At 40.1% G+C, this 9,876-nt stretch overlaps 1 pseudogene; it reads right to left on the bottom strand.

The window, feature by feature from the left end:
* Positions 1-7,918: 7,918 nt before the first annotated feature.
* LOC139070676 (protein FAM200A-like) lies at positions 7,919-9,416 on the bottom strand (annotated as a pseudogene).
* Positions 9,417-9,876: the final 460 nt, after the last annotated feature.

Below are 9,876 nucleotides of genomic sequence, written 5' to 3'. Positions count from 1 at the left end.
ACCATTTAAGTGCTTAGTAATTAGGGGACTGTAAAATGAAGTGTTACCAATATAGGTGTGTAGCGTTATGGATGACCATCTTTCTGGGACAAAGTTCACGTTCCAGCTAGGTCACAGCTGGGTCAAGATACAACCTTTATCGACAGATTAAAGCCATCAGGAGCCAGAGTGTCTGAAGAATAATCATCAGCCTGACTGTTTATCTGTGTCCATCCCAAGATGAAGGACATCTTCAACTATTATCAAATAACTCAATAAAAGCTTATTATTATTATTATTAAGGTTTATAATAATCATCAGAAATAATCATCCTTTTCATATTAAATGTATTCTAATTAATGAAATGACTTATTAACCTTTGGTTAGTAATAATTATTATTTATGATAATCAGTTATGTTTAATCAGTAACCAGAAGATGCCGTTGCACGTGTCCAGCTCATGCAGGATTCACTTCAAGGTAAATACTTCACACATGTTTTGACGCATGATCAAAGCTTTCTTCCTGAGAGAGTGGGCGTGTCCTGGAGCTTGGTAAAACTAACCATCCCCAGCTTCAGAACGAGTTCTTGAACCAACACCAGGAGAAAGGGGAATAGCCTTCCCTGAATCTCCACCTGCTGTTCTAGTCACTCTGACCAGAATAGCCAAAGAATAAACAAACTGTAACCGGCTAACGAAGACTCTCCCAGAGACATTGATTTCTGAAGTTAAGTTAAGATGAGAACGTCCATCTGCCAAACGCTTGACAAACCGTGTACCCAGGACAACTCTGGACCAGACGATCGGACACTTGCATCTCCTCTACCAGACTGAGTGTCATCTTGGATGAACCACATCCTCCTGATCTCCGGATCCACAAGAGGGTCTCCTGTTTGGGTGAGGTAGCACCAAGCCTCCACAATGCGGCTCCAAAATTGAATCAATCCCGGAAATAAGAAAAATTGCAGTTCCACCCTCATCCGCTGGGGGCTGGTGTCAGAAACGAGCAAATCCTCATTGACTCCCATGTTAAAAATACCAATTTCACAGCAGAAATGAACATGTTTACAGCCTGGTACCAAAACATGTTTTTTTTGTTTAAATTATCTAGTTTACACTCATGACAACTCTGAGGGGGGTGAATTTTTTCTCACTCTTCTGTTTAAGTGTATTAAAAGCCTAAAATTCTGTATAATTAATGAGTATCCGACCCACGTGACCGCCGCCTCAGACCCACGTGACCACAGAGCTAGCTCCGTGGAAAGGCCTCAGTAGAGCCTCGGTCTGGCTTGGAAACTGCTCCGGGATTTTGAGTCTCTGTGTTTGTGTATTCTTTTTTGGATATTTTTTGTGCAATTGTTGGACAAAAAAGGTGGGGGAGGGATTAAAAGGGGAGGGTCACAACAGCTACAGAGCTGTTCTAGATTATTCTAAAATAATAGCAGATTGCATTGTTTGGGATTTGTGAAACATTTCCCTGATTTGTGAAACTTCAACAAAGCATGATGTATGCGTTTTTTTCGGCATCTGGTCAACAATCAATCAAAAAAAAAATCAAAATTTATTTATGAAGCACTTTTCATGCAAATGCAGCTCAAAGCGCTTTACAATATTAAAAACAACCAGACAGCAGTCAGTTTCCCACCCCTCCCACAGATTCACATAAGAGATCCCCTTTTTTTCTCCCTCCTCCCAACCTCAATCAGATGCAAACTCCCGCACGCGCATGCACACGCACGCACGCACACACACACACACACACACGTAATAGAGAAAGGGCAGCTGGCTGAGTGCAGATGTAGATACAAAGAAGACGAAAACTCCATCAAAGGAGCCAACTGCACCGGGAGCACCAAGATTGGCAGCAATAGCCTTGGGAAGAGTAGACATGGGAAGCACCCCGGCCACCACAGCCCACCGCTGCCCCCAGGGCAGTTGGCCCCCACAGAGGAAAGACTAGTTTACTAATGAGACTAAGAAAACAGTTAAGAAACAAATTAAACATAAACAGCTGATAAATAAAAATCTAAATAAAATAGTGACAAAAGATAACCAAGTGGAAAACATATAATTAAATTTATAAAATAGTGTACAACAAAGTATTAAGACTGGTTAAAACTAATAATTATTACAAGTTAAAATAAATATAAAGGAAAATGTGTTATTTAATTAAAAAGAGTAAGTAATAAAACAATGATAAAATATATATAAAAATGGTAAAAACTGGCTAAAATAGATCAAAATCACGTAAAAGCTATACTAAAAAGGTGAGTCTTGAGCCTGGCCTTAAAAACAAGAACACTCTCTACGGTCCTTTGGCAGACTGTTCCAGAGGCGAGGGCCATAAAACTGGAAGGATGCCTCGCCTTGGTAGTGTGTCCTTACTTTTGGAATGATGAGGAGATGGCTGCCAGAGGAGCGCAGGGCCCGCATAGGCTCGTGTGTATGAAGAAGTTCTGAGAGATAAGAAGGCCCAAGACCATTAAGACATTTAAAAACCATTAAAAGAACCTTAAAATCAATCCTGAAACGTGCAGGAATCCAATGCAGCTTGTTTAAGAGTGGTGAAATATGCTCCTGCCTCCTGGTCTTAGTCAGGACACGAGCTGCTGAATTTTGTAGGAGTTGTAAACCTGAGGTACTCTTTTTGGGAAGACCAGAAAGCAGGGCATTACAGTAATCTATTCTACTGGTGATAAAAGCATGCATCAGCATCTGTATCAGCCAGAGAGAGAAAGGGGCGGATGCTGGCAATGTTTTTCAGGTGATAAAAAACAATTTTTGTAATATTCTTAATGTGGGGAATAAAAGTTAGCTCAGAGTCAAAAATCACACCCAGGTTCTTCACTTGAGAAGACGAATTAATATTTAGTGACTGTAGCTTTGGAAACGTTTCTCTCTCTGGGTCTCAGGACCGATGACTAAAACTTCGGTTTTGTCCCGGTTAAGCTGGAGAAGGTTTCTGACATCCAGGATTCAATATCCATTTCAAGTTTCTCTCTGTTCAGCTTCTGTCCAAACTTGAAAAAGACTTGACCACAAGTAATCTCACGGGTCTTGGAACAGAAGGTATCTAGAATTACCATAAAAGTCCTTTCTGTGAGATATGAAGTAAACCATTTATGGACAGCACCAGAGAGGCCTATGTGTTTTAACCGGTTTAAAAGAATGTTGTGGTCCACTGTGTCAAAGGCAGCGCTTAAATCCAGTAGAACCGGAACCGTCACTTTCTGTGCATCATAATTTATTCTAACGTCATTCAAAACTCTTAACAGGGCCGTCTCAGTGCTGTGGTTTACTCTAAAACCAGACTGAAATTTCTCTAGGATATTATGTGCAATAATAAAATCATTAAGGTGTATTAAAACAAGCTTTTCTAAACTTTTACTTAAAGGGACTTTACAGAGTTTTTAATTTTTATGCTCGCAATTGACCCCTCAGGCCAAAAGCGTAACGGCAGCTTCAATAGTAGGCTCGTGCACGAGGCGCGCATGCTGTATGTGCACACTCCTTAACGAAAATACCGTGTGTGTGTGTGTGGCCCGGAGGACAGAGGACAGGAGAACACACAGCTAATTAATTAAATAATTTGGTTCTGTAGCTTTCTCTTCAGCACAGCCGACAAAGGTTTAAGATGGTTCAGTCCGTCAGCTTCACAGAGCTTTCCTTCCCTTGCTTGAAAAATTGTTCCAAAATGAAAGTTGAACCCACGTCTTTTTTATCTGTGAAGTCAATGCCGTTCGGTGAGTCTCAAATAAAAATTTGGGCATCTTACTGTAAAAAAAATATACCATTAATGTAAAAAAGAAACTCTAAATAAACTATGTTCACACCCAGAATCAAACCTGGGTCTCTTGCACGAGAGTCCAATGTCTAACTTGGTGAGCTACAGCACCATTTATATCTTTGGCATCTCTAATATTTATATCCTTGATGACAGCTGAAACAACGTTCAAAGAACGGTTCAGAGCGAAAATGGCTATTTTGTTGCTAATTTGCAGGAAATATCTAGAAGAAAGTAGCTAAGGGTCCTCAGAAATGTAGCTAGGTTCATCACTAGGCGTTAGGAACAGCGACAAAGTCGCTGAGTTGGCACTACCTCACTCTCTGCTGCTAAAGCTACTGATAGCAAATGCTACGGGCGATGCCTGAGCGTGAACGCGCATGAAGCAGCCTGCTCGACCCGAGCAGCTCTCTTTTTCTGTGATTTAACAGAAAAACAGGCAATCACAGTAAAAATGCCGGGGCTCATTCTACAGGACCAGGGCATTGCAGGAGAATGTATGAAGAAGAAATTTATTATTTCTATACATGTTTTGGCTGTCAAACTTCCATAATGCCCCTTTAAGATTGGTAAGATAGATATCGGTCTGAAGTTGTTAAAATCACTAAAATCTAAGTTTCTCTTCTTCAACAGGGGTCTCACCACTGCCCCTTTAAAGGCAGCAGGAAAGACCCCTGTTTGAAGAGAACAGCTCATCATGGTTAAAATCTCATTTCTAAAATATTCATAAAATGGCTTAAAAAACGAAGTAGGAACTGGATCTACAAGACATGTGTTGGGCCTTACTGAAGAGAAAACTTTATCTAGAGTTTCTGCCGATGGAACGATGGAACAGCTGCGGCTCAAAAACTACAACAGCCACACTGTTCAAACCTGTTCTAGATTATTCTACAATAATAGCAGATGGCATACAACCTTGTTTGGGATTTGTGAAACCTTTCACTGATTTGTGAAACTTCAGCAAAGCATGATTTATGTGTTTTTTCAGCATCTGGCCAACGATGGAACAGCTGTAGCTCAAGAAGTACAACCCCTACACTATTCAAACCTGTTCTACATTATTCTACTTTAATAGCAGGTCAAATAAAGCACAGTGTGGGATTCATGAAACATTTCCCTGATTTGTGAAACTTAAACAAAGCCTTAAAAAATCGGTCTGTGCATGCCCCATAGTAGCACATGTCAACAAGCACGGACAGTCCGACTATCTTGAAAATACGCCTCCAAAACAATTCCTCTGCTCCTCCATTGTTCTAATGGCGTAGTCTTTTTCTCCCGGGCCGGCTCTCAGACAGGAACTCCGTCATATTTCCGTAATGTATCGTACACGTCTGAAAAGCACGGTGTCACCTTTCTGAAACCAGGGCTGAGGCAGTGGAAAAGAATGAGCATGGTGAGATGGATGAGAGGTAAGACAATCTGAGTCACTGAAAGATATCTGCAAGAAAAAGATTTTTTGTATGTCTTTGGGAATGGAGAAATATATAATACCTGATTTTTTTTTGCAGCGAAAAAGCGGAACTTCTCATGAAATTGAAAACAGAAATGGAGAGACATTCAATTATCTGAAGTTCTCTGGAATGTGGGAGAATAAAAAGTTTGAGGCTGAATATTTATGCTTGTTTTTAATCAAGACACGCAAACAAAGTAATTTTTGCATAGTTGTGGCTGTTGTGTAACTGTGCCCTCACCAAAAAAATACAGTCTGTGTTGAAGTTTCACAAATCAGGGAAAGGTTTCACAAATCCCACTGTGTTTTACTTGATCTGCTTTTATAGTAGAATAATCTAGAACAGGTCTGAACAGTGTGGCTATTGTAGTTTTTGAGCTACAGCTGTTCCATCTTTGGCCAGATGCTGAAAAAAACGAATAAATCTGGCTTTGTTGAAGTTTCACAAATCAGAGAAAGGTTTCACAAATCCCACACTGTGTTTTACTTGATCTGCTTTTATAGTAGAATAATCTAGAACAGGTTTACAAGTGTGGGTGTTGTAGTTTTTGAGCTAGAGCAGATCAAAGATGGTCAGAGTAGAGAAAAATTGGGTGTAATGGCCCTTTAGCCGTTTCCCGAATCGGAAGCTAACTTCAGCCTCGTGACCAGAACAGAAAAATTTAAGATGAAGGCTCTCAGATGCCTCATTTGTTGAGACTAAGTGAAAATTCAAGCGGGATGCACAAGGCATCTTTATGCAACTAGCTCAGCAGATAACAAGCAAGCAGGAGAGATCATGTCAGATCCAAAATCAATGCTGGATTGTGTTTAGTACGAGCTGCTCGGTTGGCTAATGAAAGTCAAAAGCTTTGTCACTCAAAGGTCAGTCTCTGCAGAGCTCTGCTCCAATCTGCCTCCAGGCTTTAATTGGGAGCACTGGGCCGAGTGATGTCGAACAGCAGCGGAGCTCCATCAACCACAGCTGCTAGCGTCCATCCAGCTGCTTTACACCTTTATTTCTCCAGAGAGGCCTGCTGACCTGCAGCCCAGACAGCAGCGGTCAAAAGTTTTCATTGTGGTTCCCAGGATCTGTCTTAGCTTGGCTTCTTTAGGATAAAAAGCATTAAAAAGGACATCCTGCACAAACATATTTAGTTTTATGCTTAAATGTCTATTAATAATTCTGATTGTTCCATCTATTAACTTTCCTTTCTTGCTCTTTGCTTGCTTGCTTTTATTTTTCATCTCCGATCTGTTGAGCGGGTTGTTCCTTTGAGCTTGAAAAGAACCAAATAAAGTTTGAAACCACGACTTTTAAAACTGTAACAGAGGTGTCACAGAGAGAGCTAGGTGTAAAGTGTCACAAGAAGCTTAATGAGACTGATGAAGGTGCAGCTCTGCAGGTGGAGCCACTTCTCAACACCTCAGTTATTTTGTGTCTGCAGCTGTTATGAAACAAAATGAATCCGTTTGTTAGAACAGGTTGTAAATGAGACTTCTTGCTAATAATGTGCCAGTGGTTATTTTAATGAAATGCCTATGGCTTCCCCATAGTTATATGACAGTACCAATGATTATTATAGTAGAATAAAGGCAACTTGGGATTTTTGTACTTTCCTTGAAGATATTTTGCTTCTGATTTCAGCTTTCTGAAGACAAACCAAAATAATACAGAGTATCATATGGCTGAAGACCATTTCTTAGTTGACATTTTATTTACTAAAAAATAAACTTTTTTTTAAATTTTTTTTATTAAAGTGAATCTATAATTATTTGAACAGGTAAACTAGTATTAGCACATTCCATGTCAAAGAAAGTAAAATGTTATTATCAGGAGAGGGAGAATGTTTAGGTGGTTAGCAGCAGTGTGCTAGCTGATGACGCCCTCCATGAGGCTACCACAGCTCAGCAGAACAAACATTGTAGCTTCTTCTGAGGAGAAAAATAAACAATAACTGATGTACAAGAATCTGCTTCTAGACCTGCAGAAAGAGAGAGGGGAAAAAGGAGGACATACAAAAATACAACAAGACCAAAACATCACTGTGCCAACAACATGAGGATTATATATATATATATATATATATATATATATATATATATATATATATATATATATATATACACACGGTAATAGTTTATTGTGCATTTAGTGGTAACCACAGCCACCACACAGGTGAAGTGTTGAAAATGCCCAAGTCCATCCCTGTGAGAGCACCATGTGAGCACCTGTGTGCGTGCACATGCTTGTATATGTAAGGCATGAGAAGAAGAAGAAATTGTGGTTTCAATTAGAGTATCACTTCCAGTAGTTTGAAGGTAAGTTTGTTCAAGTCAGTTCATGTTATATTTATTTTTGGTAACCCTTGTATTGTGTTAGAAAGCTGTTTACACCTTTGGTGTTAGCGGGTTCATTTGGACCATTATTTTAAAATGCTTGAAAATGCTTAAAATCACCAGTTTTCTTCAAATGCTGTTTCTCAGCTAATTGCTAACTTAGTGTGCATTCATATAAATGGAACCACAAGCCGATAGTCGGAACCCAGCTCCACCAACATGTTATATTTCAACAGATTTTCTAAAATGCAGCATTGAGTTAAATGCACTGGGTTTTACCCTATTACATTTAAATTTCATGGTTAAACAGTACATGTTAAAATCTAAACTCAGCTCGGCAGTGACCTAAAATACATAAATATAATTTTACTTACAGGAAAAAAAAATGAAGTGGAGACTCCTTTGACGCTCTATTAGTGCAATTAATGCCACAGCAAGTCATTTTGTCCAACAATTGCACAAATAATATCCAAACAAGAATACACAAACACAGAGACTCAAAATGCCGGAGCAGTTTGCAAGCCAGACCGAGGCTCTACTGAGGCCTTTCCACGGAGCTAGCTCTGTGGTCACTTCTCCAGGAGGAATGCGTGGATTTCATTTCTCAGTTCATATACTCTAGTCAGAACTCGTCCTGGAAAGCCAGTGCACCTCTGTATGAAACCAGTAGGTGTGTGTGCTCCGCTCCCATGTCGCAGCACAGCTGATCAAAAAGCTGACAGTTCAGGGAACTGCTCTTAATGAAGTTCACAACACGGATAACTTCTTTTAGCGTTCTATCGAGATCAGCAGGCATTCCTTTGTATGCCGTGCCGATGAATAAAATAGTGGTTCAAATGTCCTCGCATGCAGCGTCTTCAATTTTTTTTACAACTCCGCTGTTTTTGCTCGTCATGTTCGCAGCTCCGTCAGTTGTTATGCCTTTACAGCGGCTCCAGTCCAGACCGGACTTTGTAACCACGTAGTCGTTCAACACGCTAAATATCTGCTCACCTGTAGTCCCGGTCGGAATATTCAAACAGCATAACAAGTCCTCTACAAACTCTTTTTCCCAGACATGTCTCACATAGACCAATAAAGTTGCACAGTCGGAAACATCTGTGCTTTCATCCAGCTGGATGGAAAAGTCCCCTACCGTCGTCAGTCTTGAAATAAGCTGCTCCTCAAGGTTTCTTGAAATATCAGTAATCCTTCTGGAAACTGTGTTGTCACTCAGTGGAATGCATTTTAATTTCTCTGCAGCCTTTTCATCAACAACTGCACTAACCATGTCTATTGCAGCAGGCAAGATGAGTTGTTCTGCACTGGTGTGAGGCTTTTTCTCGGTGGCCACACGGTAAGAAACCATGTAGGATGCAAGCTGAGCTTAATGATTTAATGTGACATTTCTGCGAAGAGGATCAGCAGATGATTTAATCTCCTGCGCCTTTCTTTGAAAGAAGTCCGGTGGTTTATTTACTTAATCAGCGTGGAGCGTTTCCAAATGTCGCTTGAATTTGGCTGCTTTAAACTCTCATTTGTAAGCTTTTCATGGCATGTTACACACATAGGTCGATCTTCTTTATTTGGTTTAGAAAAATTTACAAATCCATAGTTTAAGAAAAAATCTTTATATGGCCTCGAACTGGATTTTTTTTTCTTAGCTGCTGGTTCTTCTCCTGGTTCTCTGACTGTTTCCCGCTCTCCTCAGATTGTTGACTGTTGGCGGATGGAATTTCTGGGCATTCACCTTTGTTTTGGCTTCGTTCACTATCCTTGACGTCCTGTTTTGATGATGCTTTTTTGAATAGCGTTGCAGTTTTTACTTTGCATTGTTCTTTAGTCTCTGTAGTCTGGCATTCATGTGATGTAGTTTGGTTTTTGTCCGTGTCTTTCTTTTTCATTAACCAAGCATCCATTTCTCCTCCATGGCAAGTGGCAACGACGTTTCAATATAGACTTGTTCTATGAATACACCAGTAACCACAGTAAACAAGTGATGCGCTCCCTCTTGTGGCTGAATGCTGAACTGTATGCATGAGTCTTGGTTAAAAAAAACATAGCGTTGTTCAGAAATTTATTTGGCGACCCTTAAAAAATGTTTTACGACCCCACTGTGGGTCGGGACTCAGTCTTTGGTAATGACTGATCTAGATCCATCCACTCACGGTAAATGTTAGTTAACTTGTCATGTTAATTGTTTTGACAAAAATTCTTACTTTTACAAACCTGACTCTTTCATGAATCAAAACGAAGTTTATGTTTATGTTTATTCATTTAGCAGACGCTTTTATCCAAAGCGACTTACAATTTATAACCTATAGGGCATGTTGTGATCTGTGGGGGAAACCGGAGTACCCGGAG

Source organism: Nothobranchius furzeri, chromosome 1 (assembly GCF_043380555.1).
Source record: "Nothobranchius furzeri strain GRZ-AD chromosome 1, NfurGRZ-RIMD1, whole genome shotgun sequence".
Lineage (NCBI taxonomy): Eukaryota > Metazoa > Chordata > Actinopteri > Cyprinodontiformes > Nothobranchiidae > Nothobranchius > Nothobranchius furzeri.
The sequence above is the reverse complement of the archived record's forward strand: the minus strand, read 5'-3'. Positions and strand labels throughout refer to the sequence as shown.